This window comes from Lygodium microphyllum, chromosome 2 (genome assembly GCF_053477565.2).
Source record: "Lygodium microphyllum isolate KBCC chromosome 2, Lygodium_microphyllum_v1.1.10, whole genome shotgun sequence".
NCBI lineage: Eukaryota > Viridiplantae > Streptophyta > Polypodiopsida > Schizaeales > Lygodiaceae > Lygodium > Lygodium microphyllum.
The window spans coordinates 127,642,923-127,669,724 of NC_141136.1; the positions used below are offsets into that span (position 1 = coordinate 127,642,923).

A 26,802-nucleotide genomic window follows, 5' to 3' on the forward strand; every position below is an offset into this window, starting at 1 on the left:
ATCAGGCGCAAACACGCAGGTCTACCAGGAGTGTACAGCAGTACCATTTGATGATAATAATCATGACAGAGCCCACACTAATACTCAATCAAGCCTTTGAAGACTCTTCAGCAAGCTACAAGTCCTCCTTCAAGCAATAGGAATCCAATACTTCACAGTACATACCTCTGTGTGACCATTGATGGAAATGATAGTCAGTCCTCTTCCTTTTCCAGCTCTTCAGTTCACTCTTCAAGTCTTCTTCTTGAGTGCATTCCACCAGTGAGCCCATTCATGGCTCTGATACCATGTTAGATTTCATGGAAGCAGGAAGGAGAGCAACACGGAGTGAAGCAACATGCTTACACTCTCTATTCTTCTTCTTATTCATTTAGCACACACACATAGTGCATATACAACCTAAGGTCATAAAGACCATTCACACTAGAAGTAACACCGACTTATTTAATACACCTAACTGATCTAGCCAAACTAGTTGTGTCTAGCTCATGTCGGTCAAACACACATGTACGAGCTTGATATTCTAACTAATAGCTCTGTAGAGGGGCTTTTCTTGAGCAGATCTACAGGATTCTGGTCAGTCGAGATCTTGAAAAGATCCACACACTTGTCCTCAATGACCCCACGTATGAAGTGAAACCTCACCTCAATGTATTTTGTCTTCGCATGGAAGACCGGATTCTTGGCTAACTGAATAGCACTCATAGAATCCGAATGCAGTGTAAGGATAGCATCAATACCAAGGTCAGCAACCAAACGACCCAACCAAATGGCCTCCTTGCAAGCCTCAGTGGCTACAATATACTCAGCCTCTGTACTAGAAAGGTCCGTGCATTTCTACACCCTGGATATACCTCTAGCATATGTGAATACATAGCCGGAAGTGGACTTCCTACTATCTGCATGTCCTGCATAATCAAAGTCAGTGTACCCCACGACTCTTGTATCCTGGCTGCCATAGCATATGCACATATCTGTAGTGCCCTTCGGGTACCTCATGATACCCTTCATGGCATCCCAATGCTTCTTGCCAAGTGTAGCCATATAGCGTGCCACAATACCAACTGCAAAGACAATATCTGGACGAGTGGCTATCATGGTATACATAAGACTGCCCATTGCAGATGCATAGGGAATCTTGGCCATCTCGGCCGTCTGCTCATATGTCTACAGACAATCAGCCTGTGATAACTTCACATAAGAAGGCAATGGACAACCAATAGGATTTATATCCTGCATGCGCTGAATGTACTCCATCTGTGACAAGTAGAGGAGTCCCTGATGCCTGTTGCGTCTAATGCGCATACCAAGTATGTGAGCGGCCTGTCCCAAAACTTTCATCTCAAAGCTCTTCTTGAGCTGAGCCTTAAGAGCATCTAGCTCATCATGAGCTTTCCGTGCTACTATCAGCATATAATCCACATAGAGGATCAAAATCAATAAAGAACCATCACAGGCTTTCTTCGTGTAAAGACACGGATCCATAGCACTCCTGTTGTAGCCCTATGACTGCATAAAGGCATCAAACTTATGATACCACTCCCTAGGTGCCTGTTTCAAGCCATAAAGACTTTTCTTCAATTTGCACACGAGGTGATCCTTGCCAGGTTCTGCAAAGCCCTTAGGCTGCTCCATATAAATCTCATCATGCAAGTCCCCATGTAGGAAAGCCGTCTTGACATCCATCTGGTATAAATCCAAGTCAAGCTAAGCAACCAAAGCCAAGATCTTAACCATAGGAGAAAAGACCTCATCAAAGTCCACACCATGCTCCTGCTTAAAACCCTTTTCTACCAATCTAGCCTTGTATGCCGGCTTGGGGTGTCCAAGGGTACTTTTAAGCTTGTACACCCACTTGCATGGCAAAGCCTTCTTTCCCTTAGGCAAGGAAACCAAATTCCAAGTCTCATTCTTATGCAAGGAGTCTATCTCAGAATGCATAGCCCTCTCCCAGCAGTGACTGCCACTCTTGCGCATAGCCTCATCATAAGTGAAAGGCTCTCCTGCATCTGTAACCAAGACATAATGCATCGAGTGCTGAAATCTATCAGGTGGATGTCTGTCTCTAGTAGACCGTCTCACGGAAGGCTCTGTTGCCTGCCCAGCTGCCTATCCAACACCCTGACCATGAGCATCTGCTGCAGCTATAGACTGTCCAACTAGCTATGCGGGAGCTCTCGGATCCTCCTGAAATATGACCCTACGGATCTCAACAACTCTCTCAGGCTGCCTATGCATCTTGACTTTGGAAGACTACATCATGACTGTGGATGACTTTCCACACATGTGGATCCCAGAGACAATAACCCATCTCGCCTGCATCCCCATAACCAAGGAAAATGCATTTAACACTCTTAGGATCTAGCTTACTTCTCTTGTCTCTGGGCACATGGCAAAATGCCTCACATCCAAAGACACGGAGATGCGCATAAGAGGGAGGCTTTCCAATCCATACCTCCTCTGCAACCTGGAAATCCAAACCACTAAAAGGTGATCTGTTTATGACATGCACAGTTGTACTAACTGTCTCAGCTTAAAAGCTCTGTGGTAGGCTTACGTGGCTAAGCATACTACCTACACGCTCTTGGATGGTTCTATTCATCCGCTCAGCCAAACCATTCTGGGGGGGTGTAGGGGGTGGTCAACTGACACTTAATACCCCTCTCATCACATAACTACTCAAAAGAACATGAGACATACTTACCCCCATTATCTGTCCTTACGCATTTTAGCCTATACCCAAACTGGTTCTCAACCAATGCAAGCCATCTCTGAAACACAGCCAAGACATCGGATTTCAGTTTAATGAGATAAGCCCAAACTTTTCATAAAAAATCATTTATGAACGTAACAAAATACTTTGCACCACCCATAGACTGACAAGCATAGGCCCACAGACATCCGAATAATGTACCAATGCTAAGGGCTCACTCATGCATTAATGGGACCTGAAATGGGCCGGCACTGGCAATGGCACTAGCCGGACCTCATGCTCATAATAGACAAACACACCCTCATGGCCTCGCGGACCAGGAGCGTCTATCTATTTCTAAAGGACAAACTTCCCTAAAGCCTAATCTATGCGTTTATAGTTTCATCGTTTTGTAGTCCAATGTTTCCCTTTCCATAAAATCCTCAGAAGGAGAACCCATACACATTGGCAATGCCATGATAATGGCTGACGTTATATATCGGCCTGCTATGGGCTATCACCCGTAGATAGGCCACGTGTCGGTGACCCTGAAATTTTTAGGGGTCACGTATTTTTATATGATATATAAATTTAACAAAACTCTATTCTTTCAACTGTGCGCACGCAGGTGAGATGTTAAGGGAATTGCCTATCAGGTGGGTGGTGCAGGTTCAACCCTTGGTAGCAACAAAGTCGTGCCCTTTTGGTCCAAAGAGAGGGCTTTGCACTCTCACTGGATGTGACCGAATGCCACGTCACCAGGCAGGCCGAGATTTTATGTGAGCCCACGATAATCACATACATGGAGGCAACCTCTCGGTAGAAACACCGTGGCTCCACTGCAACTCTCCTACATCGCAGGGATTGGCCCCTTGATGCGCTGCTTAACATATAAAACAAACGAAAAAACTCCACTCTTCATTTCGAATCCAGGAGATATACCATGTGTCCTTACTAAATAGTCCCTTAGAAAACCGACCCTCTATCCTATGGCAAGGGATAACCTTACGCTCTCAATCGTGGGTCAAATTCCTTAGAAAACAAGTGTTATGTAGTCCAGGAGCCTTTCCGTTGATACCATGAACTATGCATAGTGCATAATGTGAACGGTTTAGTGCACAGATAGAAGAAAATCAACATTGTGCATCGTGTGAAACAATTGTTTTCATGATTTCCATGCTAGCATTTATGTACTGAGAAAGTACATCGAGCCTTACGCTCATGTTGCCTTTCCCTTTATTTTAAAACAACGTCCTATAGGCATGATGCAATACATAAACCAGATTTTAGTTTACGTTTTGACGCTCAACCTCCCCTCTCACCCTACCGTTTAATGTTTTGCATTCGTTGATAAGTGAAAGGGTCGTTTTATGTGTGATTCCTTACAAAGAAAGTAATAAACATGAACGAAAATATAGAAACGAGGGTAAACCGAGGCCAACCTCATGCTTTACCTTCATTATACACTGCACAAACACACATGTAATTTTTTGGAATTTTCCTTTTACCGTTGCCTAATTTTCTCCCATTTAAAACCCATTTTTCACCATTTTTTGGTATTTTTCCTCTATTTTCTTCAATTAAAAATGACTAGAAATTTAGATTGATTGTGGGATGTGGCCCTTAGGCTCCTTGACAGCAAAATTTCAGGTTTTTGTAGGTATTATGTCTCATATTTTCCATTTATTTTGCAAAAAAAACCCATGTTTAACCCTTAAACACGTGTTTTTTGGATTTTATAACATTAATTTCAACCATATCACTTATGATTTTTCTGATTTTTTTATTATAAACTATTGAAACTCATAGAAAACAACATTATAATGCATATTCAGCCCATGGGAACAATATTTCATTAAACAAATAGCATAAAAACTCATTTTTCCTTCATAAAAATTGAATTACCGCTTAGGCTCCGTGTTTCGGGATCTCGGTTTTGGTGCGGGACTGCGTTTCAGCCCACATTCAATGTTCAGCATCTTCACAATCAACAATTTTCATGTCTACATTGATCGAGAAGCAATCCGGTCCCAACTGGACAAGCTTTCCTTCACCATTCTTCATTTTCCTTCTTGCACACAAGAACAGCCCTTTAGGGGAGAGAGAGGGAGGAGAGAGAAAGACTAGATCTCCATGGCATGAAGCGCAATTTTTGACGTGCAGATGGTACCTTCTTCCTCATGCTTTCATCCTCTTTCACTCTCCATGATTTGTTGGTTGCATAAAATGTCCCAAGCCCCAAATGTCACAACCCCAATTTGGCCAAACTTTGGTTCACCTTTTCAAATCTTGCCCATCTTGTGGCCATTTCCTCGTCCGGCATCCGATTCGAGTGCTGTAAATTTTTGCGTGTCCAGCTTGACATCCCGCATTGACTAGCAACTCCTGAAAACCCACATGACGGTCTGAAAATTTATCAAAAATCGACAAGTGTCACTCGGGTGCCTTTTAAAAGTCGTCTTTCACTTGGTGCTTAAAATCGTCCTAGCTGGAGCCGCCGCCTTCGATGTTAAATATTTTTCCCTAAATTGTGGATTTTTTGGCGAATTTTAGGCACATCCCGGGCTCAAAACTCCGCTCTCATTGGCGACCACGGGATAGGGCAGCTCAGCCCGTGGGATCCCACAAAACAGATCTGTACAAAATAGCGAGGTTGGAGGGGGAGGACCTCTCTGTATGCAAGGAAGGGGGGAGGACGGTGCCTTCCGCCACCTAGGGGGCTACATGACCCCCCATAACATTTACTTCACTCACACACACACTCTCTCTCTCCCCGCCATGCACATCGTAGGGGAGATAAAAAATTTCAAAAAAAATTAAAAATCTAAAGGGGAGAGGCACAGGGGACATGGGGGGGGGAGAACATTACATCCTCTCCCCCTTAAAGGAATCGAGATGTCCTCATCTCGAGAAGAAACTGGGAAAGACAAGCACTAGTGGGGCTTATCACTTGTGGGTTAGGACCCACCATGCCTCCGCTGCGCAACTCTAGTCATGCAACACTCAGCCCTTTAATGTTTTCGCTCTGATACAAACTGTAACATGCCCGCTCCTCAATTCGTGGGACATGTCTTAGTAGTCCATCAAGAGATATATCTAGAAGATGTTGCCCGGAACTCCCAAGGAATGACACGGGTTTTCCAACTAGGGTCTCTTGAGTCTACCCTGCAAACAGAACTTATCCGGCCATTCCCACTAGGATCGACCTGAAGTCCGACTTCGCCTAACGTTTCTTGTTAACATTTCCTTTGAGGAAAGCTCTCGGCTAAATGAGACCACCCTTCTATTGGACAGGCACATTGGTCACATCCACCACACTTCCCTCGAGGGTTTTTTTAGTTATCTAATTACCTACCACATTATGTTTGACACATAAAAGCAGCTTTCTTAATTAACTTATTAATCATAGGTTCCTTTACGTAACTTAGGGAACTGACACGAAAACAAGACAAAACAAGATCAAACACTTGCTTAACTTATCTTCCGATTAATTTTTGTCTCCCGCCCATATAGGAGAATTAAGTGTTCCTTTCTGCCTCCGCAGAAAAATCCTTCTGTCTTCTGGCAATAAAAACCCAAAGGTTTATCCTCCCAAGATTCTGCCTTCTAACTAGTATCAAGGCCTCGAGATCCCATCTCAAGTCACGTAGAATACTTGTGTAGGGCCCGAAGGCATTGGGATTTACAGCCAGAGCCCCCATTGTATTGGCACTCAAGAGTCCTCCTAGGCCAAGTAATTTCCACGGAGAGACCTCTCGCGGCAGGTTCGGTCCACATTCCGGGCGCGGACTCACAACCCCCTTGGTTAGGGTTTGGCGGTTCGCAAGGGGTAGCTAATGCCATCCTTCCTTAATTATCCGTTTAGAAAATCAACCACAGCTGAAGCAACCAGCTTAACAACAATTACTAGGGAAACATCCCCTTTGTTTCCATGGCAATCAGTCATCTCAGACCCGGCCATGCAATCATCAATCACACCCCACTTGGGTTAACATCCAAAACCACATTAACAAAAAATTGAATGCACAACCTCTTGCTTCAAGGCATCGTAATCCCATTGCATGCACAACCAGAATTTAACTTAGATGTGTCAAAACACTTTTACAACCTTTTTAAACAACCAAGCATAACTTGGGTGAACGATCCATCTTTAACAAGATCGACCTTCCTCTAGAAAGCATTTCAACAGTTCCAAGCAACATGCTTAGCATGAATCAACTATCCTAAACTTCGCTGTCCCCCTTGTGTTAGGGCTTCGCAAGGTTAATTTAAAATTTTCCTTCTAGATCCTCTAAATGGTCTAAGTGATTTCACCTTGATCTTTATTAATCATGGCCACCTATTTAGGGTAGATATCAATCCAATTCCTAGAGTAGCTATCTAATATCATAGGTCACCAAGTGCTAACCCATATTGCTAGTACATCACTAAGAGCACATTAACGAGATTCCTACCTAATTAGCCATATGTTATCCAATCTTCATCTATCGCCTAGAGACAAGGATCTCTAAACGGAATTACTTTTGGAACAATGTTTATCGTGCAATCCCATTGTGTGTGCAAGATAACATATATCGACATGTGCATGATCTAACTGTTACTTTAATGTATTCTATCATCCTTGCGCATGAAAACCTTATCATTTCATGTGCATCAATCCATGCAGCTTCCATTCTATTTATCCCCTTGACTCCCATGCAATCATCCTCTATTTGCAAGATTTTGTGTGACAATATTTCATGTACTAGGCTAGTCGATATTTCATGCAACTCATAATCATGCACTTTAAGTATAGAAGAGAAACCATGAACAAAAAGAAATAAGTATGGTGGGAGGGTTAGAGGGCACCATTTTCGATGGGGGTGGTCAATGACGTCCTCTGATGTCCCTTCAAGTTCTTTTCTTTCTCACCTTCTTCTTCTTCTTCTTCCTCTTCCTCTTCCTCTTCTCTCTCTCCTTCTCTTCTTCTCTCCCTCTCCTCTTCCTCTTCTACCTCTTTTCTCCTCTTCTCCTTCTTCTCTTCCTCTCCTCTTCCTCTTCTACCTCTTTTTCTCCTCTTCTTCTTCTCTTCTTCTTCTTCTTCTTCTTCTTCTTCTCCCTTCTCCTCTTCCTCTTCTCTCTCTCCTTCTCTTCTTCTCACTGAGCATACGAGGGGGGGGGGGAAGGGTTGCCGATCTGGACATCAAAAAGGGGGGGTGCATCATCTATCACTAGAGGGGGGGGCCTGTGCTGCAATGGAGGGAAGGGGGACGCTATTGCTGCTAGGGGCCGAGCTGGAGGGGGGCCGCTGCCTACCAAGACTTGAGGGGGAGCGCCTCTCTATACGCAAGGAGGGGGGGTGGACGGTGCCTCCCGCTAGGTGGGGGCTGCATGCCCCCCCACCTTAACATTTACTTCACTCGCTCTCTCTCTCTCTCTCTCTTTCTCCCCGCCATGCACCTGACAAGGGGAGAGAGAGGGAGAGATAAAATAATTTCAAAAAATTTTAAAAATCTAAAGGGGGGGAGTTCTTATGGGGGGGAGGCACGGGGGATACAGGGGGGGACATTACACATCTATATTAGTTGACAATTCATTTTTATTTATGTGCCTCTCACATAAGCTACAATATTCTATCCATATGTGGATGAATGAGGGATGAATTCTACTCCAGCATCTCTCTTGAAATATCCTCATTGTGATGGTTGTTGCTCTCATGCATGGCAAGTCAACTTGAATGACTAAATAGCAAATAGAAAGTCTAGTTGATTGATTAAACAATCAACAATCCAGAGCAAGTCCACTTGAATTATGAAACAATAAAAAGTTTCAATCACTTAAAATTTTTGTAAGTTGTAATGAGCTTAGGGTTGGGCCATGCTCTTGCACATGTCCATGGAGTCAAGTTGAGGGGAATGTGGCCCAATTTCCTGATTTTTGCTCTAAAAAATATGGAACTCCAGCAAGTGAAACTAGTCTAACTAGAATTGGACATACTCTAGAAACTTGCACGTTTTATTATGTGGTAGCAAGATCACTCACACATGCATGTGCATGCACACATGCACACACACACACACACACACACTCTCTCTCTCTCTCTCTCTCTCTCTCCCCCCTTTTGGAAATACTTTTTTTATTATGCAAATTCTGTGTTGGACCACATGGTACACACAAGTCTCAACTTTTGTGTGGCCTCATTGCTTTTCTATCAGAGCCCCTCCCCACTATGTACATGAACTTAGGTGTGGGCTCTTATTAATGATTGCTATGAGGTTCATGATAATGATGATCAAATTAATATCCTTCATTGCTACCCTACTAAATAGTAGAATTGTTTCCATCATTTAGAACTTTATTTCTACCACACCACAATCAAGTTGTGAGTTTATTCGAGATGCTTGAAGCCCATTGCAATGGAGAACAAGAGGCAAGTTATGAGGATCACCTTTTAACATATGTTTTTAATCTTGGTTTCTAGAACAACATTATTTACATACAAAGTTATAATCTTGATTTGTTTCATTATAGCTTCTTTCTAGGACTTCAGAAAAATAAGATATAAGAAATGTAGTATATACTTTCTTACATGATACATTTTTACACACAATAGGCATCCCATATTCAACACTTGGATTCCAAAAATTTTGAACTTCTCTACATTTTGACCTATCCCAAAACTCATTTATGTATTGAGAGTACTTATATATCTCTTTACCTAACCACCTATATTTTTGATGCCACATTGTTTGCCTGTCATGACAAAAAGTTTTACTTCGAGCTAAAATTTTGATTTCTTTTTGTATTGGTAACTAATCAAAAGCTAGAGTATTCTTTCTAGGCTTTAAACATTTTTTACACTTCCCACAACAAGTCAAGCAATCACTTTTAAGCTTACAATTTTCTATGCCATATTTACATCCACATGTGACAACATTTCCATAGTACAAGGGCCTCATTGCTAGGTAAAAAGTACTCGCCTTATACATAGCCTACAATGTTGTAGTTGGACCATTCCAAGTTCATGAAACATTGCGTTTAATTGTTCCCAACATGTTAGAATTCTCATACAATCTAAATCACCATCCCATGTCTCCGACAATTGGATCAATAGTTTACATAAGCTTGGCTTTACTTTTTCTACATTACATTTTCCAACTCTTTTTCCACCCAAATCCCCATATAAGAGTTGAAGCATATTATCTTGAGCTGTGATTGAGATTTGTGTTTGTCCCAAAGTGACACTCTCTGTAATTTGATGAGCTAATGATTTCATAGTATGGTTAGTATCACTATTATATTCACTCTCATCATCTCTAGTATGGCAATTATAGTTACTCTCATTGTGTTCCTCTTGCAAAAGGCCATTGCTATTCTCATTAAGATTCTCAATGATAGAGTCACATGGTGGGGCTTCATTTACATTATTATTGTCACTACTATCAGTAAGGCCATTGTTATTATTATCATTATTACTTTGTATAATGAGTTTAATCTTGATGCAAAGATTGAAGTTACTATATTTATTAAGTGAAAGTATGAAATTCCAGGTCAAGAGATAACTTGCTCCAAAGATGTGATGGAGGACACATAGAAGTACCTCCCAACTTCCCTTTTTGGAGACTATTTATGAAATAAAACAATCAAAATGATGATTATAATTTCTAATACAAGAGCCTTTATATATGTTTAGAGAGAGAGAGAGAGAGAGAGAGTGTGTGAGAGAGATGTTTGATATGGCCAAAAATTTTACACAACTCCAAACTCCCAAGTTACAAGAGTATAATTAAATTTCAAAAAATCACGTGCCTATACAAAACTCCCAACTTGCATATGGGTTCTACAAATTACTTTGCAAATTAGGTTATGAGTTAACATGTGGGATATTGTTGTGGTGGTTTTGCATATTGCACTTGACTTGTAAATACCCTCTCTCCTAATCTTGACTTATAAAGCTAGGATCATCAATGATGGAGACCTTACAACCTTAAAACTTTTGAGGAGCTCAAAACCTTACAAATTAATACCCGTAATTGTTTCTAATCCAACTTATCAAAAGCATTAGAAGATGTCCAAATAACGTTTGACTGGTAAACGTAGACTTGTGGCACAACTACATTAGACTGTTAGTGTACTCCCAATACACTAGTTGGGACTAGTTGCATGCTTCGACTACTTGTTCTCTTTGATAACTATGTAAGTTTAGAGAACACTAAGATCCACAGTCTAGACTTCACATTAAACATTTGTGATCATATGAGCCTATTAGACTTGTGAATGCAAGTTAAGGAAACACTAGTAGTTTTTGTGATCGGATAATACGTTGGGATGTCCTCTATGTGTAGGGAGAAAATGAAAGGTGTTTAAAAAAATTAATTACACACCAAAAAGTCAAGATTATATAATATTTATCACAAGTAGAGATGCATCCATCCAAGATAGTCATTCTATATGGGTCACAATAGCATGTTGTTAGTTATTGGTTTACAATGTAATCTAGGTGATTACACATAGGCCCAGATGGATACTTCACCTTGAAAAGTAGAGGAGTATGGAGATGACATGTTAGCAAACAATTGATGCTACAAAACCCACATGACGGACGGATCTCAATGAGGGAGATCCCCCACCCAAGGGACTAGTGCATGGATAATTCATAAGAGCACAATCACTTTTCACTTTATTATTTTAAAAAATGTAGAGGATCTAAAAGGCCTTGAACCCACAATCTATAAGGTGCAAGTCCCAAGCTCTTACTAGTCAACCAAACACACCTTTTTGAAATATTGATATGTGTCTTGTGTGTAAACAAAAGTGCAGACTATTTTGACATCGAGAGGGGGCATTTGCCTGGTGTGTAACTAGTCTTGAAGTGTTTTTCTCATGTCGATATGTATTGCACACTGTAAAACTAGTCATAATCTCACATGGTGGTTTTCCTTAAAATGATCCAAATGTCTTATTAGAAATTTGCTACAATTAGCTAGTTTTTATATAGATAATGTAATTCCTAGTTGCAAAGGCTTCATTATATGGCAAATGGGTCTATCTATCAGGAAGATTGTATTTTACTATACAAAAAAGAATCACTATATAGGAAAAGCAATAGGTTTACTAGTTATATGTATGATGCTTTTGAGTTATATGTAGTAAAATTTTGTAGGAGCAATTTTTCTAGTTATAACTAGGAAAAAGGAGGAATTTACTAGTTTGGATTAATTTCACTATATAGAAAATGGTTTAGAGTTCCTTGTGCTAGAAGCTGGTGGTGGTGGACATGACATACAACAAGCAGCTAGACTCCCCCGACGACATAGAGTATGATGAGGTGGTTGGCAACGACAATGATGATGAGGACAACATCGATGTTGATTTTGATATTGAGAAGAAGGAGACCATCATCTATGGTGTGCTTCAATGGTGGCATTAACTCGTGTGAAAACCACTACAAAACACAATCCCACGGCATCTTTTGCATGCTTGACTTTATCCATTAGGCAAACTTCTAGGCAGCTCTACACACTTGATCTGTCCATCGAGTTGACTTCCAACTACCTGGAGGATGCTTTGTTGTGGCATAAATGACTAACATGACATTTATGCTCACCCACTTGCATTCATGCATTTGTAACTAAAAGCTGGACTAGGATGAAACACAAAATGGTCAGTCTAATAAGTGTGGTCATGGTTTCAAACTTTCTTATATGGGGGAACTGAAGCCAACATTTGGACATGAATAGATTTGTAATGTGCCTTAGGGGATGTAGAATGCATGGATTCAACTCATGCAATATGCCATGACCCCATTAGCTCAACTTAAGCTAACCTCATTCCAATGTTTGTATTCACAAGAGTGGACCTAACATTCCAACATTTGTGCTCACAAGAGTGGGTCTAAAATTGTGGTACTAGTTGGGGGCAACCTAGAAGTGGAAATAAAAACCCATGCCAATTAAGAGATAAAGAATTCACAACTATAAATGCATCCATAAAAAACATATTGCGTTCATTTGTGGCAATCTATGCAACCTCTTTCACAACCTTCAACTACCTTTCATCCATTATATAACTAGCCAAAGGATAGATCCTTATGTAAACTCAACTCATGTAAGAGTAATTTTGTCATGCCCTCTTTTTTGGTTGTCATTAGAACCTAGAATAATGCGGCATGGTGTGAAAGCCATATAGCCTCATGTATGTGTAGCTCAACAAGTCAAAAAATGTATATAATCAATCAACAAAGCAAGCTTGTGTCTTCACATTTTTAAAAGTCATGTTTCCATCACAATCTAGTTAATTGATAAAGTTGCTTGGATATGTGAGACACAATCCATGTGTGACCCACTATATAGTCTTAATGTTTGAGATTAAGAGGTTTTGTTTGTGTGGTACAACCATCATGTAATATTGATCACATTTATATGATATATTAGAAAATGATACTCCATGTTTTGGAAAATAATAGACTATCTTGAAGAATCTTTGTAAGAGGGTTAGGGTTTGTGATATGCATGGAATATCTTGAGTTTCTTTGTAAGGTTGAAGTTCTCTTCAATGAGGTTTGTGAAAAAAAGCTTGATGCTAATGGCTTGAAAACGAAGATGAATGGGATATAAATTATGGCATAAATATTTTATCTAATAATATTTATCTACAATGCATAACATACTCTAATATACACCACAATGGATATCTTAGAATTATCTTCTATACCTTAGGGTTTTCATCTTCTTCAAGAATACTATCATCATAAAGATCTATTGAACTTTTTGGTTTCTCTTCTAATGGAGACTTCAATTTCTCTTCATACCCCATGTCATCAATACTAAGTCTTTGCTGAATTCGTAAGAACTCTTTCTCTATAGGTAGCTGCACCTTTTCACATTCCACGATCTGATTAATACATGAATCCAAGGCTACAAAGTTGTCTTGAAAATTCTCTACCTCAACATCAAGAGTTGCTAGCAATTCCTGTTCTTAGCCTATAAAATTCTTATCATTTTGATCCCATGCTGCAAGGATTTCCAAGAAATAATCATCTTTGAGATAAAAAAGGTGTTGAATATCATTTAGCAATACATATCTCTTTTTGTTGATGAGGTAACTAGGAAATGTTGGGCCACATTCAAGAGGACCTATTTCAATATCTGCACTCAACTCTATCTCATTTTCTTCCACCTTTGTAATGTTCTCGCTTTTAAACAACATCAAATCCTTGCACTAATTGGTTCTCAACATCCTCTTGAAAGATTTCTCCCTTCTCTTTAACCTCTTTATATTTTCTTGCAATATGCTCTATCTTCTTCTCTTGTATTGTATCTAAATAACAACTATCCATAAATTGAAAATATACAAGAAATCCAACATCCTTGTGTATAAGAAGACATTGCTACTGATTCCAATGAAAAGGGCAATCTACTTTCCATTTCTTGAATTCCTCATCAATAAGGCTAAACCTTGTTTGCAAAGTTATTCTAGCAGTATTGGTAGCTTCCAATATATCATTGTAATGGACAAATCCCTCAATCTTTAGGCCTTCCACATGTCTATCATAAAACTCCCTATAATCCTTTAGTTTGTCTTCAAGATCCTTCAAGAGCCCTTGCAAATCAAAGGGAACATTGAGCATATCTCTGATGAAAACAAAATTGGATGAATTTTTATTTGCATGGAGGAAATCAAAGATCTTCTCATCATAGGTATCCTCCACATTCTCTTTCTCTATTCCCTCTAAAGAAATATTCATTTTAGTCATCGTGATTACTCACAGAACCAAAACCTAAAAACAACAAGACAAGTTTAGGGATACAATATACCAATCCACAATTTCTCACATCCAAAAAAATTGTCTAAGCTACCGTCAAACTCTTCATGCCATTTTTGGTTTTCTGATATTTTATGAGAAACTCACTCTTGGCTTTGAAGTTTACACTTCTGATGTATGGCATGCTCATTAAGGGAGCTTGAGCAAGGCTAGTTGGAGGACTTATGAAACATGACAATTGGGGTCAGAAACCCTTTGTAGGTTGATAATATAAGCTTTCATAAGGTAATAAACCGCTTTAGAGGAAAAATAACAGTTTCATCATTTTTAATGTCTCAAAATGGCTCATTCAACTATTTTTCAAAGATTACAAAAAAAAAAGAACCAAATAAAAGTTTGTTACCTAAGAACTGTATTGCTTCTTGAGAATAAATGGATTTTGTTAGGAATATGCAATTTTTCGCTTGCGATGCACAAAGGATATGGTTGTGGAAGAGAAAAAAAAAAGTGTGGAAGTAAAATTTATATAAACACAAGCTTGAGTTATTGTATATATATGTCAGCAGTCACTATGTATTTGTTCAAAAAAGCACCACACACTCATTCAGAAGAGCTCTATTTAAAGTGAGAAAGAAGAGGCTAAAAATTCTATTTTTCACTCGAAAAGTGGTGCCATAAAAGTGCCATCATATCGAAAAATGTCAGTGACACATGGCACAAGTTTAGAGGCAACAATAGTCTACCTGCCGCACGTGTCAACTTAATTCGTATTATAACAACCACATGTGTAAACAAATGTTATTTTAAAACCAATTTTTGAACCACAAAAGCATTTTTTTGAAGACCAAGCTCTTTCTTTGCTCCAAAACACCAGCACGAGGCAAGTTCATCATAGCTTAACATTCTTTAACACCCACCACACACGGTAAGATTTCATCACCCAACATACAACGTGCTAAAGTCTTAGAAATGTAATTTAAAAAAATATTAGTTAGCTCAATAGTGATATTATTTCCAAAAATTACTACTAATTTTTTCTTTGAAATCTTCACCAAATTTTTCTAAAACTTCTCCAAAAAATTTTGATGAATGAAATATGATAAGGCATAGCTCTCCCCCTAAGTCTACCACTAAGTGATTGAAAATGACATCATATCAAGATTTGGAGGTCTTTGGCCCAATCTTGTAGTACTCTACAACTAATTAAAATATCCAAATTTGATCAGATCCTTTGTTTTCTAACTCACAGCAAAGACTGATTTGGTAAACTAAATATACTAGTTACTATGCTTCTATGTCCAAGGAACTAGAAATTTGAAAGATCATGACTAGTCTAATAGCAAAATCATATTCGAATTGCTAACGGACTTATTTTTCAAATTTTCTTTGAGTTCGACCAAAATTTTCACAAAAAAAGTAATGTATGAAACATGAAAAGGTATACATCTACCTTATCTAGAAGACCCAATTTGCATTTCATACATTGGGGGGTTGCATTGTTTTATGGAAATTCAAGCTAGAATGATAACACAACTTTGATGAATTATTGAAATTTGGTTTTATCATTTGATAAAATAACTTATTGACAAATAGTGAAATATAATCGGTGTGGAATTGAGGCTATTTGAATAGTGTTTATCTACCACTAAGTGATTGCAAATGACATTTTAGCAAATATTTAGAGATTTTTCCTAGTTTTGTGTTTTTTTTGTTTTATTTGGAGATTTCAAATGGCTAAGACTAAGGCCACTGCAAGGAAGTAGAAAGTTGATCCTAGAGGCCTTGTTTCAAAGTTCCATAAGTCCTCCAAGCCTTCCAAACTTACAAGGAAATCAAAGCCAAGGAGAAAGTTTTCACAGCATGTTACATACCTAAAGGAGATTAGTGCAATGAAGGCTTTGGATAATGTTATTCCAAAACTGCATTTTCAAAGGCTTGTTAGAGAAATTTGTGACAAGGATAGTCTTGATAGTTTTAGATGGACAAGGGAAGCTCTCAATTGCATTTAAAAGACTGCAGAAGATTTTTTGATTGAATTTTTTCAAGATTCATATATTTATCATGCTCATGCATATAGGCTTATACTTATGGACAAAGATATGATCATTCTTAGGAGGTTGAGATATAGGTTTTCAAATGTGCTTGAGCCAATTTTCCTTTATGATGTGAAGGATTTTAATATTTTAAATGTGCCTCCATATAGAAAAAAGAAAGGTGATCCAGGTTCTAAGGTTAAAGATGTCACCCATGAAAAAGACACAAGACTACATGAGAAAGAGGACAAGGCCACAGAAGAGTAGGCAGATAAATGGAGAGAGTATAAAAAGAAAAAGGTAGAAGAAAAGGAAGCACAACAACACCCATCTTTTGAAGAAGACCTGTCTACTCTTCTTGAAAGGGCTGACCCTAAGGGCTTTAATGTTTGTTGCTTTTTACATGGTTCTATTAATAAAAGATCTGATATGGTATTATCTAAATTTGTTTGTGTTAAAATCCTTAATAATAAAATGAGAAAAGTAAATGACTCTAATATTCTTGCTAGGATAAGGTATAATATACTAAAATTTATTTTTACTCACAATACTTTTCTAGCAATAGACTTTCATGTTGATTCTCACTATCTCCATTCCTTTTCTAGGTGTGTAATGTACGAGCTCCCCTTTGATATACAACAAAAATTTGAGGTTCTTGATCCATTTATCTTATACTATATGAGCTTGATGCAAGTGCATTTGATTATCGGTTCAATCCAATTGACATTGAAACTTTGGAGGTTCTTCTAATTCCTTACAATGAGAAGCCAATAATTTGATATTCTATTAGATTTTATGAGATTTTATTTTGTTAAATTATTGAAATATGATTATTTTGAGTTCTCATTGGAGCCTAATTGGAATAGACAATGTGAAGAAGCAATGCTTCCTCATCAATTCTATAAAAACAAAGCCATGGAAATGCCAAGTTTTAAGTTATATAATCCATGGTCTCCTTGATATATATATATATATTTTTTGCAAGTACTCTGAATATTTTGGCCTTTTTTGCATTACTCTAAATTTTATTGTATTTTTAGTATAGAGATGTAGAAAGATTGATTCTCACTCTGAGACCTAGAGAGTAATTGCAAATGCAAGAAGATTGGTTAAGTTTATTTATCTCAATGATGATAAACTTATAAAGGTAATGTGAAAGATACTAAACTTTAAGATAGAGGTCTGCTGCAAAATAATCCATTGATGATAATAATATAGTCCATGGTAAAAAATAACAATGAACTAAAAATCTTTTCTTACAAATGTATGACAGTTTACAAGAGATTGTTATATAAGTGAGCATATTTGGTATATAAGAGCAAAGGTCGTGAAGTATATAATGGTCAATTGTATGCAACTGACAAGAATGGACAACAATGGGGGCTTGGATATTGAAGAAGAGGAGATGCATGTAACTATAGCAAGTGAAGCTATGCCTCCAACACCTAAGGCAACCAATTAACCATCAAAGAAAGGCGAAATGACTCTTAGAAAGGATGTCCCTTCTCCTAAGAAAAGTTCTCAAAAAAATTAGAAGTAGGTTTGCCTCATTGCTTGTAAGACCTTGTGTGTATGAGTCATAAAGATGGCTGACAAAAATTTTCTTCAAAATTTATTCATGTATTTTATATTGATAGTAACGAGATATTTTCTTCAATATCCTTGCACTATATATTCTTCTCTCTCCTCATTGATATTTGTAAAAAATATGTTACAAATGTTTATTAATTATTAGGAAGTGAAACTAGACATACACCTAAGTGGATATAATATGATATAAAAGCTTAGTCATTTGTTATTAAGTTGGAATACAAATGAGCATAGTAGTTCAATATCTTCATTCTGTAAATCCATCCTCACTTGATGTGACATACATGATGATCTAATCTTTACGATTGCAATAATGTCTTCATTAAACCAAACATGAAGATCCACTATAGGATCTTTGCTAAAAGTATCAATTTTTTTGTCTAAAGTAAACATACTACCACCAACATAATGCTCTTTGATATTCTTATCTACATTAGAAAAGAAGTCAATAAATATTGCCATGACTAAAGTAAATTTTCTTAGCCTACTTGAGATATTTGGTTTTAATGCTCTATGTATCTCAGAAAATATTTTACATCTATAGTGCTCACTAGGAGCTGGACTTGGCAAAGGCCACTCAAGGCTTGAAAAATCGAGCAAATGAAAGAGAGATATTGATCCCCATTAGCTATGTTGCATGGGGATAATATAAGAATGTTCATAAAATAATATTCTATTCTTTACAAGCTCTATCTTCTTTCTACCTTTGTACATTTCTCCTCCAATCGAACCATGTATAACATCAATAACATCAACAATAGACTCGATCGGTTGCCATTCCTCAAGATTAGAGCGATAGCCATCTACAAGAAAGATAAATAAATGTTATAATGGAAAAACTTAAACCAAGTTCAAGAAAAAAAAGACTTTAAGAATCAAATTCTTACGAGTTGGTCTATGCAATGGAATATTTGAAGTTCCAAGTTCCAAATATAGCTCTCTATGTGTAAACATTTGTTGCACTAGTACCTCTTTTATGTTCTTATTATTTACTCCAAGCTTGAAATCTCCGATTCTACTTTTCCAACCACAGATGAATGAGCTCTCAAATCTTCACCTTTTTTCATTTTTTCCTGGTGCATGGTGATCCAATTGCCTTTGCTGCTAAATGATTGTAAGAATCTCTTCCATATTTTTGGAACGAGTTAAACATTGATATGGATGTGATTTGGGAGCTTCAATGCCTTGTTGAAGGTCGAATTTATGTATCCATAGCACACACACACATAGGAGAGAGAGAGAGAGAGAGAGAGAGAGAGAGAGAGAGAGAGAGAGAGAGAGAGAGGACTAAGCTACCACACAGGAGGGAAAAACACAAGAGGAATAAAACAAAGAAGGAAAAAAAAGTGCCAAGCTTTCTACTAATTTGAAATTAGATTAAACTAGTCATTATCATTAATCCAGACATATTATTAAATAAAAGTGACAGAGACTATAAATGATTAATACAAAGAATTTCATAATCATGAATATAAGAGGCTAAAAATAGATATTGATAATAAAAATTTGTAATAATAATATTTTATATATATATATATATATATTTGTAAAATGATTTTTTATTAAAAATAGAAGTTCCATTTCTCCTATTGGTCTAGAGCACTCTCTCTCTATCTCCTAAAAGGCATTTTCGAGATCTCAAAGCTCTCCTAATGGCTAGCTTGTTAAGGCAAAGTTCTATATGTTTTTCCACTTCTTATCAACTTGGAGGAAGACTAGTAGGTCTATATCCATTGGGATAGGAGAGAAGAACCCCTACAAGACTTAAGCGGAGTGGAACTTCTTCACAAGATCAAGTTCTCACCCTTTCCTGATGCATGTTATTTATGTCATTAGGTGGGTTACTTTGCTAGAGAACTCTTGGAGAAAGGGAAGGAAAAAGTGATTGCCACCCCTCAAGAAAAGCTAGTGCCTCCAAGTTGTGAGTAAAAGGACACTACAGAGGTGGATGATGGAGGTAAATTAAAGCTCCTTTTGATGGGACCTAAAATGGGCCGGCATTGGCTATGGCACTAGCCAGACCTCATGCATACGACAGACAACCCCACCACACGGCCTCACGGACCAGGAGTATTTGTAATAACTAATGCATACTAAATGAATTTAATATTGCATTTTTGGCTAGATGATAGTCCAACAACACCTTTGGGAGGAGTAGAGGGAGTATCCCACATGTATTGGTAATAAATACCACGTATCACATACATAGGAGGCACCCCATCAGCTGATTGCCATGGCTCCACTGTAGCTCTCCTACATCGCAGGGATTGGCCCCTTGATGTGCCGCTAGACATAAATAACATTCGCACAAACTCCACTCTTTCATAATTCCGTGTTCCAGGAGATTTTGATTTTCCTCACAAAACTTTCCCCAACGGAAGCGCCCGTCTAACCGATGACTTAGGTTTCTTGTCCTCTCAACGTTGGTCAAAGTTTATCAAACAATTGCAATGCATTCCAAGAGATACCACGTGGCATGATTGATGCAAGGTGTATGACGATTGTGCACAACCATTTTATAATTAAAAAAAAAACCAGCCATGTAAGGTGCAAAAAACAACCCTTCCATGAATCGTAACTAAGCGTTACATGCTGCGCTGCTTTAGGGCACCGAAACTTTCGTGCTACTAGTCGCCTATATTTAATTATGGGACGATTCCTAAATGCTATGCACAAAGAGGGAAATCAAAATTTGTATCTTTTCAGCAATTAGATTGTCGCACAAACTTCCTCCCCCCCTTACCGTTTAGGTGTTGCTGCGTTACACAACTGTAAATGGTTGTCTTCTATCATTTTTATATGAAAAAAAATAATAAACATATACTATAACACAAATGACAAGGCCAAACTGAGGCTTGACCTCATGCCTTAGCCTTGCCAAATATTCACGCACATAAATCTCATTTTTCCATATTTTTTTAGTGCGAAAACCCTAAATTTCTCTATTTTTTATTATTTTTTCTTATTTATTATTCATGAAATAATAGGTATTTTCTGATTTATTTGTGTTGGCTTATTATTTTTACTGAAACTTAACATTTTTCCTAATTTTATCCGATTTTCACTCCTTTTTTCCAACTCAAAATCGGAAAAACCACTCATTTTCATTAAAAAATGATATTTTGCGCGTTTTAAAAAATTAATAATGGCTCAAAATCATTATAGATTCTGCATTTTTGTAGTTGTGTCCCTCAAACATGATGTAAACAAGATTGAAAAAAACATTCATCGCATATGAACAACATTTGGACCATGAAACAACAAAAACAAGCAAATTTCGTTGTAGAATTGAAGCATACCGCGTGTTTTGCGTGTTGTGGGTTTTTTAATAATTATTTTGGGAAGCCCATGGACCACCGACCAGCAACCATTCTTCAGTGCTAAACCTCTTTCCTCAGCCTTGTCTTCATCTTGGAGCAATCCGATCATAGTCGAAAAAGCATCCTTCAGCCCCTCTTCTTCTTGATTTCTTGCATGCAAACCACTGCTTAGAGGAGAGAGATGGAGAAGAGAGAAAGACTAGATTCTGATCGCCCTGAGCGTGCAACCATTTGACAGGCAAAGGCAGGCGATAGAAAGTGTGAAAAATCTTTAGTCTACTACTGTCTTCCGATGGTATGGGTATATGGAGGCTCTCCTATGGCTATGGAGCCCCCCCCCCCCCCCTTCATTTCATCGCTTGCGCCTCCCTCTCCCTTCATTTTTTTTCACCACCCAAAAAAAATGCCCTCCCCCCCTTCATTGCAAAAATTGTTGGGGCTTCCCAAAGGGAGCCCCTAAGGGTCACACCCTTTGGACTCTCCTAAAGTCCTTTCCCACTTGGCATTTTGGCCTTTGGCCTTCCGGCCACTCTCTCTCCCACATCCGGTACCCGAATCCTGATCTCAAAAATCCTAGGTGTCCCTCTTGAAGTCTTCCACTGTCGGGCATCTCCCAGGGTCTCGTTTATCATGCCAAAAAATTATGAAAATTCCCCGACCACTGTCCAGTGGCTCTTTTAAGCACTTTTCGGGCATTGCTACTTAAAATCGTACTGATTGTCACTGCCGCCTTCGACGAAGTCTATTTTTCCCCTGAAATTCATAAATTTTGGAAAATTTTAGGTACATCTCGGGCTCAAAATCCAGCTCTCATTGGCAAGCACGGAATAGGGCGACTCAGCCCGTCGAATCTCACGAATAGATCTGCACATAAACAACAAAAAGGAGCATCAAGTTTATACAAAAAATACACAACACAACACATCACACACTACAACAAAAAGGCTCCATAGATGCGCTTGTAGACACAATATTTGAATTGTGAAAAAAAATATCGGGCACGTTTATTAACGCGTCTACAAAATCGTGTCTAAAAGCGCGCTTGTGATCAGAGTTACAGCACACTTAGACACGCCTATAGACGTGCGTATAAACGCGCTGCATAAATATATAATCATATTTATAAAAAAGTGGACATATTCATATTGTGCGTCTATACAAGCGTGTATCTACGCGTCTAAAACCGCATTAACTTTGAAAGTTTTTGATGAGAATAGACGCGCATTTATCCTGTAATTTAGACGCGCTGATAGACGCGCAAAACAAAGGTATGAAAAAAAAACCAGAGAGCAACATGCTCTCTGGTTTTTTTCCCCCCATCAACATCAAATTGTATGCTTAGGGAAAACAGAGAAAGATTATTTTGAAGATTGGATGCTGAAAACAAAAAAATGTATGTAGCACACAAAATTTCATATATATAGATGAAACATTTTTACATTATGAGTTCTAGTGCTTGTGACATCATGGTCGCAAGCACTAGCTGAAAGTAATACATATCAAAAATGAAAATTACAAGCCAAGGGGAGGCATGCATGCATGGGGCTCCTCTATATCTCCTCAGAAGAGGCATCATCATCGCTACCACCACCGCTGCCTGTGCCACTGCTGTTGCCGCCACCGCTACTGCTAGTCCCCCCTTCACTATCCTCAACTGCATCAGGGTTCACCTACACAAAGGATTAAGGTATATAAATACCATTACAAACAATAAATTAGAGTTATCTATACTTTTCATGTAAAAAATAAAACATACATCTTCTGGTGGTGGAATCCTCATGGCGCGATTATATTGCTCCTCCGTGATGAGTCCCTCCTCATAGAAATGCTGCCAAGTGGATGCCCGGTTATGACCTCGATGGTAGCCTACCTCTCTAGGAGTAGGCATCCTACCAATGATATGATACTACAAAACAATTTGAACATACAACGTATTAAAACACACTATATAATGAAGTGAAACAAATTACAAATTTTAATTTAAAAAAAGAAATCAAATAATACTTACAAACTCAGTCTCCCATGACTCCCTGCCACCCGATCCATAATGCGACAATCCCATGGTTGCCATCTGGATACGTCGCGCCTTTGCATGCTGGCAACTTGTCATTTTCTCCGCTGCTCTCTTCTTGGCCTCTTTCCACTCCTTGCGGTGGCAATTGGGTGGTTGGCCATATCCATGGCGCCCCTGCTCTTGTCTCCGCAATGACTCCTTGGCGCACGTCATAAGGTGAGACCTCTTGTTATGAAGCGCGTCTCTCACCTTTGACCGTCCCCAATCATATGAGAATCGTGAATTCTCGGGATTAGGGTACCTTTTATGTACTGCCCGCAGCACCTCTTGCCACAAACCATTTTTTTGGTGCTTGAAGGGAATCATGCAATCTTTGTATGTGGCATGCACGATACTCCTCAAGTAGGCTATCACTTCCCTCCCCTCAAAGTCATGCAAGATACCACCAACATTAGTGATAGAGTAGTACATTTGTGGAGGCTCACCTCTCTCATTTTCCGGTGAGGGTGATCGAGAGCCACCACCTAGACAACCCCCACAAAGCCCTCGACCTCCTCGTCCTCCCGCACCACTCTCCCTCCTCCCTCCACGTGCACTACCCTCTACCTCACTCGATACACGTGCTTATGCATATGCAGGTGCTTCGGCTGATCCATGTACCTTAGCTGATCCCTGTGTAGGCAAAGATGTGATAGGTGTCCCAGACATCACACTGAAAACCTCCTCTATAGTGGGAGGGCGACCAAGATAATTGGTCATCTCCCCCATGAATTGCTCCTTGTTGAATGGGGTGCTGGAGGATCCAGGATTCCACATCTACACAAGAAAAATCATATTACCCTGTGCAGATAAAACACATTACATACAACGTCTATACCAGTGTCTCTATGTGCGTCTACACCTGCGTCTCTGTGAGCATCTGTCAGTGCATCTCTGTAGGCGTCTGTCAGTGCGTCTATTTCCGTGTCTATAGCTGCGTCTACACTGTCATCTGGACGTGCTGACAGAAACGCACAGTCCACCATTTCTTCTCAAACTTGCTTAAAAAACAAAGCTAAAAAATCTCCATAGATGACAAGATCCAGCATGTGAAGAGAGAGAAGAGAGAGACAAACAAATAGAGAAAGCAAACAAGATTGAGAGAGAGAAGAAGAACTCACCTTCTTTGCTTGTTCCAACGGGTGGCGGTAGCTAGGTTGCAAGCTCCTTGTCCTCCTTCTCCCTTCCCTTGGTAAGCTGCTTCTCCTTGTCGTCCTTCTCCCTTCCCTTGGTAAGTTGCTTCAATCTTGTTCTCTTCCTTGCTGTTTGGCTCTTGTTCTTTACTCTTTGGCTCTTCTTTCCTCCTGTCCTCTTTTTACTCTTATTTCCTTGCCTCATTGTCTTCATGAAGTGATAGATAGACACGAGTAGTGATGTCGAGCTCGAACTGCAGAAAATGCGCAAAAAACGCAGGAAAGCACAGGTTTGAAAAGAAAGCCACAAATTTTTTTAAAAAAATTTCTATACTTGCGTGGCGCGTCTGTCAGTGCGTGTAATGGCACGTGTATATGCGCAGATAATTCCTGTTACACACGCTTACAGACGCGCAGGACCAATTTAAGGAATCAATGCATGCATTTAGGGAATCAATTGACCTATGTGGTGACATATTGCAAATGCACAAGTCAACATTTGATTTATATATACATCCAATCATCATGCCCTATCCAATCACATTTGTAGAGGGCATGATTGGATGTATATAGGGCATGAAATCACATATATGTAATTAGCTTTCAATAATTCGATGTATATGTGTAATACTCAGAAAGAAGTAAAGTTGGTAATGTATATCATGTCCTATGCATGTATATGCCCTATACATGTATATCATGTCGTATATACATGTATATCATGTCTGTATGATCCTATACATGTATATCATGTCCTAGCGTATGATCCAGGTGTAATTATGTCGTATATACATCCAATCATGCCCTATCCAATCATGCCCTATTCAAAAAAATACTAGCTATTAAGAGGTTTGGTCATATTCAGGTAACCTCTTGCTTGCATGATATGTTTTAAACTACTCAGAATCTTGGGAAATTTAAAGAAAAGATAGGATTCTTTGCCACCCAAGCCTACCCTACTTACTCTATTGTTGCTTGAGAGATTGTTGCAGGGGCTTCCCCCAATTATGAGGTCAATCTTTCCCACTGCATCCACAATCTCAGCCAACTTATCATCAGTAAGATCTCTAACATCATCCTCCATTTGAAATCGGCCTATTTGTAAGGTTTTGTTCCACTAGCTGGCTATTATGTTTTTACATTTATCATTGATCTCCACAATAACAACAGCCTTCAAAATTATACCCAATTTGTGCAATGCCACTTCTTTCCCACCAAGGCTCGAGAATAAGGACAGAACTGTTAAACCTTGCGGATATAATTCTTTCAGTGGTGAAAGACTGTACGCAATAGTATTGACCTGAAATGAGTTGCCCAATGCATCATACCGATTTGAAAGGGCAGAGCAGCCTCAAGTGTGGTCACGATCATATCCAAGCACCAGCTCAATCTCATGGGGTTAAAGTGGGGTAGCTTGGCCTGGGCTGACCCAAACCAAGTTCCATATTTTGCATGCGAGGACAATCTCATGTTGAAGATAAGAAGGTATCTTGCTTTCTTTGTGGGAAGAAAATATTTTTCTGATCAATCCACATATAGTGCTAGGGGCACCCCATGTGTTTATGCAATTCAACTTCTCTCTCGGATCCCATGGGGGCCAATACTTCTTTGTTTTCGGAAGCACCTCAAAGATTGTCATGGGAGCAGGGGGAAGGATCAACCTTCTTCCATCTATTGGAAGGTTATAAACATAACCACCTCAGCCTAAAGCATGCTGAAAAATATCTAGAGTCTGTGAACTCTGGATCTATGCCATTAAAATGCCATTTGATGGTCTCTCCTCTGAATTGGGAACGTTCTCAACATTTTCAAAATAGAAAAAGGGAGGGCCTTCCATCAAACTATTCAATGGTTTTGGCTTGCCTTTAAAAAAGCCAGGAATTCCAAACCCCATGCCCTTTTTGAACTTGAAGGGTGGGATAGAACCTAGATGTGGACGTGATGTTTTTCCATTCATAGATTGAGTCTCGAGCCATAAAACACTCGAGTCTTCACTGACACTTTTATCCAAGTCTAGAGTAGGAGTAATGCTGATCTTTGTTTTAAGGCCCAAGTAAGTGTACCATAGCTTAAGGGCTCTTTCATCTGCCCAATATATTTTGCTACAGACACCTCGTGAGGGTCCAGCATGTCTAGTTATTTGAACACCTCGTGAGGGTCCAGCATGTCTAGTTTGATCTTTTATCTTTTAATACTAGTGCACATTATTCAATGCACTTTGGTGTGAGGGTAAACATC

At 38.9% G+C, this 26,802-nt stretch overlaps 2 pseudogenes; both read right to left on the reverse strand.

The window, feature by feature from the left end:
* LOC148040304 (uncharacterized) overlaps positions 1 to 24,417 on the reverse strand; it is a 64,371-nt pseudogene extending 39,954 nt beyond the window's left edge.
* A 982-nt stretch (positions 24,418 to 25,399) lies between these two features.
* On the reverse strand, positions 25,400 to 26,458 carry LOC148040305 (DNA (cytosine-5)-methyltransferase DRM1 pseudogene; annotated as a pseudogene).
* Positions 26,459 to 26,802: the final 344 nt, after the last annotated feature.